Source organism: Ovis aries, chromosome 24 (genome assembly GCF_016772045.2).
Source record: "Ovis aries strain OAR_USU_Benz2616 breed Rambouillet chromosome 24, ARS-UI_Ramb_v3.0, whole genome shotgun sequence".
Lineage (NCBI taxonomy): Eukaryota > Metazoa > Chordata > Mammalia > Artiodactyla > Bovidae > Ovis > Ovis aries.
The window spans coordinates 17,567,750-17,573,814 of record NC_056077.1 but is presented as its reverse complement, the minus strand read 5'-3'; positions in this window follow the sequence as shown (position 1 = coordinate 17,573,814).

Below are 6,065 nucleotides of genomic sequence, written 5' to 3'. Positions count from 1 at the left end.
ATGCCAAGTTATGACTGGAGGGGTGACAAGAAGAAGAGAAAGGGGCCAAAGAAGACATCTGTGGGCTGAATTTCCCCTTTGGCCTACCTGCAGAGACTACACGGCAACTGACAGGGAAGGGATTATCTTGGGGCAGTACAGAGTTGACAGCATCACTTCTGTGGTGTGAAGACCCTTTGAGAGTCAGAGTTTCCGGTCTTGACTTTGGCCCAAATCCATATTGCACTTGACTCAGCCAGGCCCAATTAAGGTGCTCATGGGCCTTGAATGGAGAATTCCGATGAAGAAAGAAGGTTGGAAGGCTTAGTAAAGGGGTTCACAAAAGGATTTGGCATCAGATAAATCTGAATTCCTGGTCACTGGGTATATGACCTCTGCAAATTATATAGCTAGTGTCTTACTTTCATCTCTAAAATAGGGGCAGTATTAGTACTGTGCCAGGGAGTAGGTGTGATTAGAATGCAGTAAAGTCCTGATGACTAGGATTTATTGACTTAACCATCTACTAGACACTGTTTCAGATCCTTTCTGTGTGTCTACTAGAACACCATGAGGTCAGTACCATTATAATCCTGGTTTGCAGTGAAGAAACCCAGGGAAGTTAAGTAACTTGCTTAAAGTCATGCAACAGTACTAGAAAAAGGATTCGGGCTCAGGTTATATAATAGCAGAGCCCCCACTCTAAACCCAGGTTTATCATCCTGTCTGGCCCTTAGCAAGAGCTCAGTCATGAGAAACATTCCCAGCACTCCAACAGTGCCTATCGCAGTAGGCAATAAAAGTTGAATGGTTTGTGGAATGTCCCAAGTGGAAACTTCCTTGAGGAAACGATACAGACCTAGAGTTAGGTAAAGATTTGGGAGTGTAATGATTCATCAGGGTTGACAATGAGCCATCAAAATATAGCATTCTTTCTAAGAAAATCAATAGGGATAAAAATCACATCCTCTGCTGTTCATTGGACTGCCTTGGATGCTGGAAACAGATAACAGAAGGGTTACTTCAAAAGACGAGAAACACTGCTTGTTTCATTAAACTGCTCATTTTCTTATTTGGAAATTAGTGTCTTCAGTCATCTTGACAAGAATTTCACTAAGTCATAAGTACTCTTTATTAGACATGAATTTCTAAATAACATGGTTTCCTAAAGTGGGGCTAATGCTTCAATAGGACAGTCAACCACAGCTTTGAGGACAAGGGTGGAAGTTAATGAAGTTCACTCAAGCTTTTAGCATGGAGTGATATATCATTGAGTTGCTAAGTTGTCATGTCTGGTTCTTTTGCAACCCCATGGACTGTAACCCTCCAGGTTCCTCTGTCCATGGGTTTTCCCAGGCAAGAATACTGGAGCGGGCTGCCATGCACCCTTCCAGGGGATCTTCCTGACCCACAGATAGAACCTGCATCTCCTGCATTGGCAGGTGGATTCTTTACCACTGACCCACTTGTGGGTCAAAGTTATTTGATTTCTTTGATCAAAAATACTGAAGATTAATAACCCCATGTGTTCCTTTATCTAACTTCATTCTCAAACGCTAACAGCAGAAACCATGTGTTAAGAGGCTGGTTTTTAGCTGGACAGAGGGTTCCCAAAGAATGCTGTCCTCTGAGACTGAAAAGGGTTCCTGGACCCAACTCCAATGTGTTACGTGTGTGGAGAGTCTCCCACATCAGCAACAGTTTTCAGTTGCAGGCAGGATCCTCCAGAATTCAACTCAGTTCTGACAAAGTCTACCCAGAGACAGCTTCCACAGGCAAAGGGCTCAGTCAGAAGACCACCACAGAAGACCACCCTCCATCCACTTCAGACACCAGTTGCAAGCATAAGTTGTTACCAGGACTTCTGACTGGCTGGCTATAATGAGGCCTTCCCAGGATCCCCTCCTTGGGTTTGATTAATTTGCTAGAATGGTTCACATGATTCAGGAAAACCTGCTTACTCATTAGATCATGGATTTATTACAAAAGGATACTAAAGGATACAGATAAAGAGCTACATCTGGCAAGGTCCTCCACAAAAGAGCTTCTGTCCTCCCAGAGCTTGGGGCCAGGCACGGGGGCACACAGAATTGTTCTGTTTCCCTCACATGGAAGCTCTCCAAAAAGAAGGGCAAAAAGCTCTCCTTTGGGGTTTCTAAGACAAGCTCATTACATAGTTGCATGTGTGCATGCTCAGTTGCTTTAGTCGTGTTTGACTCTTTGCAACCCTATGGACTGTAGCCTGCCAGGCTTCTCTGTCCATGGGGTTCTCCAGACAATACTGGAGTGGGTTGCTATTACCTCATCCAGGGGATCTTCCCAGCCCAGGATCAACCCCGCACTGCAGGCGGATTCTTTACCGCTGAGCCACCTGGGAAGCCCAATGTTTGACTAAATCACTGGCCAACGCAGTTGATTCAACCTCAAGCTCCTCTCCCCTCCCCAGCAATCAAGGGGGTCAGGAGTGAAAATTCCAACTCTCTAATCATGTGGTTGGCTCCACTGACAACTGACCCCCAACCTTAGGTGCTTCCCAGAAGTCACCTCATTCACAGAGCAAAAAGATATTACTCAATGCTCAGGAGATTCCAAGAGTTTGGGTAGATTGAAGCCAGAAACTAGACAAAGGCTAAATGTTGTTGCTGTTGTTCAGTCGCTAAGTCATGTCTGATTCTTCGTGACCCTATGGACTGCAGTATGCAGGCTTCCCTGTCCTTCACTATCTCCCGGAGTTTGTTCAAACTCATGCCCATTGAGTTAGTGATGCTATCCAGCCATCTCATCCTCTGTTGTCCCCTTCTCCTCCTGCCCTCAGTCTTTCCCCGCATCAGGGTCTTTTCCAATGAATGAGCTCTTCAAATGAAGTGACCAAAGTATTGGAGTTTCAGCTTCAGCATCTGTCCTTCCAATAAATATTTGGGGTTGATTGCCTTTAGGATTGACTGGTTTGATCTCCTTGCTGTCCAAGGGACTCTCAAAAGTCTTATCCAGCACCACAGTTCAAAAGCATTAATTCTTCAGTACTCAGCCTTCTTTATGGTCCAACTCACATCTATATATGGCTAGACTACTGGAAACACCATAGCTTTGATTATATGGACATGAGACAAATTTTGGTCATCTGAATGACCAAGTATACATATTGGTCATTCAGATGATATATATTTATAAATTTCTCATAAATCACAATATCATGGAGACAGTTATTCAACATCAGCATAAATGGAAACTGGCTAGAAATGCAACTTCTTAGAGCCCATTCCAGAGGTAATGAATCTGAAACTCTGGGTCAGGCTCACGATCTGTGTTTTAACAAGCCCTCCAGTTGGGTCTGATCTTTGCTGAAGTCTGAGGACCACTGGGCCAAATGAAACACAAAGTGCTCAATTCTGCCAGTAACTTGCTATGAGATGTCATAAAAATCACTAAACCTGTGTGTGCCTAAATTTCCATCTGTCAAATGGAGATTATAAAACTTGTACCAATTGTCTTATAGCAGTAATGTTAAAAAATTTGAATGAGGGAAAAAATGTTAGTGTTTTGAGAAATGTGTTAACAGTATAATACTGTTGTTACAAAGACAAAAATTTTTTAAAGTATGGAGGAGCCATAACACCATACTCAGGGTATAGTCTTCAGACCCACAGCACTAGATAGAAATGCAGGCTCTTGGGCCTCATCCCTGAACTCACAGATTAGAATCTGCTCTTTTTTCTTTTTGCCACACTGCAAGGCATGTGGGATCTTAGTTTTCCAACCAAGGACAGGACCTAGGGCCCTGCAGTGAGAATGCCAAATCCCAACCGAGTCCCTAGGGACCACCAGGGGATTCCCTAGAATCTGCTGTATAACAAGATCCCTGGGTGATTGAAATGGGGAAAGCACTGGATGGATTGGAACACCACGCAGGTGTAAGTTGCTGCCTGCATCAGGCAGGTGTCGTCAGGAAGGAAATAGAGGGCTCTGCTCTGCTCTGCACCTGAGCTCCTCCCAGTGGTCCGTCTCACTGTTGATCAGACACATATGTGTCTTAGTTGCCCAGTCATGTCTTACTCATCGTGACCCCGTGGATTGTAGCTCACCAGGCTCCTCTGTCCACGGGATTTTCCTGGCAAATCCCATTTCCTACTCCAGGGGATCTTTTTGCCTCAGGGATCAAACCAGGATCTCCTGCATTGCAGACAGATTCTTTACCATCTGAGACACCAGGGAAGCCCTGATCAGATACATAAATGCTATGAAAAAGTGCACACTGTGGGAATTTAAGGAAGTACCATCAAGTGCTACCTATTGAGACAATTCCTATTTATGAGTTTAATTCTCACCTCCTGTCCTCAATTCAAAGATTATAAAAATATGTCAGTCGTGATTTTTTTTAACCCTTATAATTGAACTTCACACAAAGTCATCTCATTGCCTTGTAAAAAATGAATTGGGTGATTCACTGTGGACATTTGAAGGATCAGAACCTGCAGAAGTTCAAGACAGACAATCTTTTTTGAACACTTAAAACCTCAGGGATTATCCAGCTTTCAGGTAACTCTTGGAAAACATATGTACTTTGATCATTTTGAGCTAATTAAGACAAGTTTTGAAAGAGGAAGATGGGCAATGTTCCCAGAAATATTTGATGCAACATTCTGAGTTCACTATTTAAATGTTTAATAGGTGCCTCAGGTGACTTCTATGGTCAGTCAAGTTCAGAAAAAACTACCCTAGATCCTAGCTCAGTTGTTCTCAGCCCTGGCTTCCCACTGACACTATCTGGAGAGCTTTAAAGGAAAAATGGGGACAATCCCCTGGAGGAGGGCATGGCAACCCCTCCAGTATTCTTGCCTGGAGAATCCTATGGCAGAGGAGTCTGGCAGGCTACAGTCCATAGGGTCACACAGAGTAAGATATGACTGAGCGACTTAGCACAGCACGCACTGATGCCTGACTGAGCTGGTCTAGCACAGGGCCTGGGCCCAGCTGTTGGAACAGCCAGCTCCCTGTGTGACCCTGCACGCAGCCAGCATTGAGAGCCCAGCTGCCTGGTGAGAATTCCTGCTTGGCAGGGGCGAGTTGCCCCATGAGGGCTGAACTGTGTTCATGCAAAATTCATATGTGAAGACCTAACCTCCAGTGCCTCAGAATGAACCACATTTGGAGAGAAGCCCTTTAAACGTGTGAGTTGGTTAAAATGAAGCCACCAGAGTGGGTCCTCATCCCATCTGACTGGTGTCCTTATAAGAAAAGGAAATTGGGACCCAAAGGTACACCAGGATGTGTGCGCACAGAGGAAAGACCATGTGAGAACAGAGCAAGAAGGCGGCCATCTACAGGCCAAGGAGAGAGGCCTCCTAGGGAAACCCAAACTGTGGACACCAACTGTGGAAGCCTTGGTCTTAGACTTCCAGCCTCTGGAACTGTGAAAAAAAAGTGAACGTGTTTTTGAAGCCTCCAGTCTGTGGTACAGGTTATAGCAGCCCTAGCGAACTCCTGTATCCCCCATATGTATCTCGAGACCATGGGCGTGAGGATGTTGCACACTCAACTCCGTGTGTGAGACCTGCACACACAACACTCCCGGGCCTGTATTTCCAGGAGAAGTGGAGCCGCACTGAAGTGGAGACAAGAGGCGGATGGAGAAGCAGTTCTGATACAAGCCCTGAGCATATGGGAAGTGAGCAAAAATGACGCTTCCGAGGGAGTTCCCATTTCACTGTAGAAGCCAAAGAGGCACAAACAGCATTAGGATAACACATAGAGGGAAAATCCCTTCAAATATCAGTTCCACAGACTGCCTTCACTGACCCCGCGGACAGGTCGTCTCCCATGATTCCCTGGGCGTCTCCTTCATGACACCGGCTGTAATTATTGTTTAATTAAGTTCCTGCCTAAAGTGATCTGCTAGACAATAAGCACATGAGGGTGGAGACTGTGTCTTGACTTGCGCAGCATCTTGTTCACCACCACTTGGCACATCCTCGTGGAATGAGTGAATGAACACTTTCAACAGCCACTAGCAAAGATGATACTAAAAGAGCTTAATTAAGCTCATGAATGACTTAGTGAACAAATAAGTCAATGATGTGAACCGATGA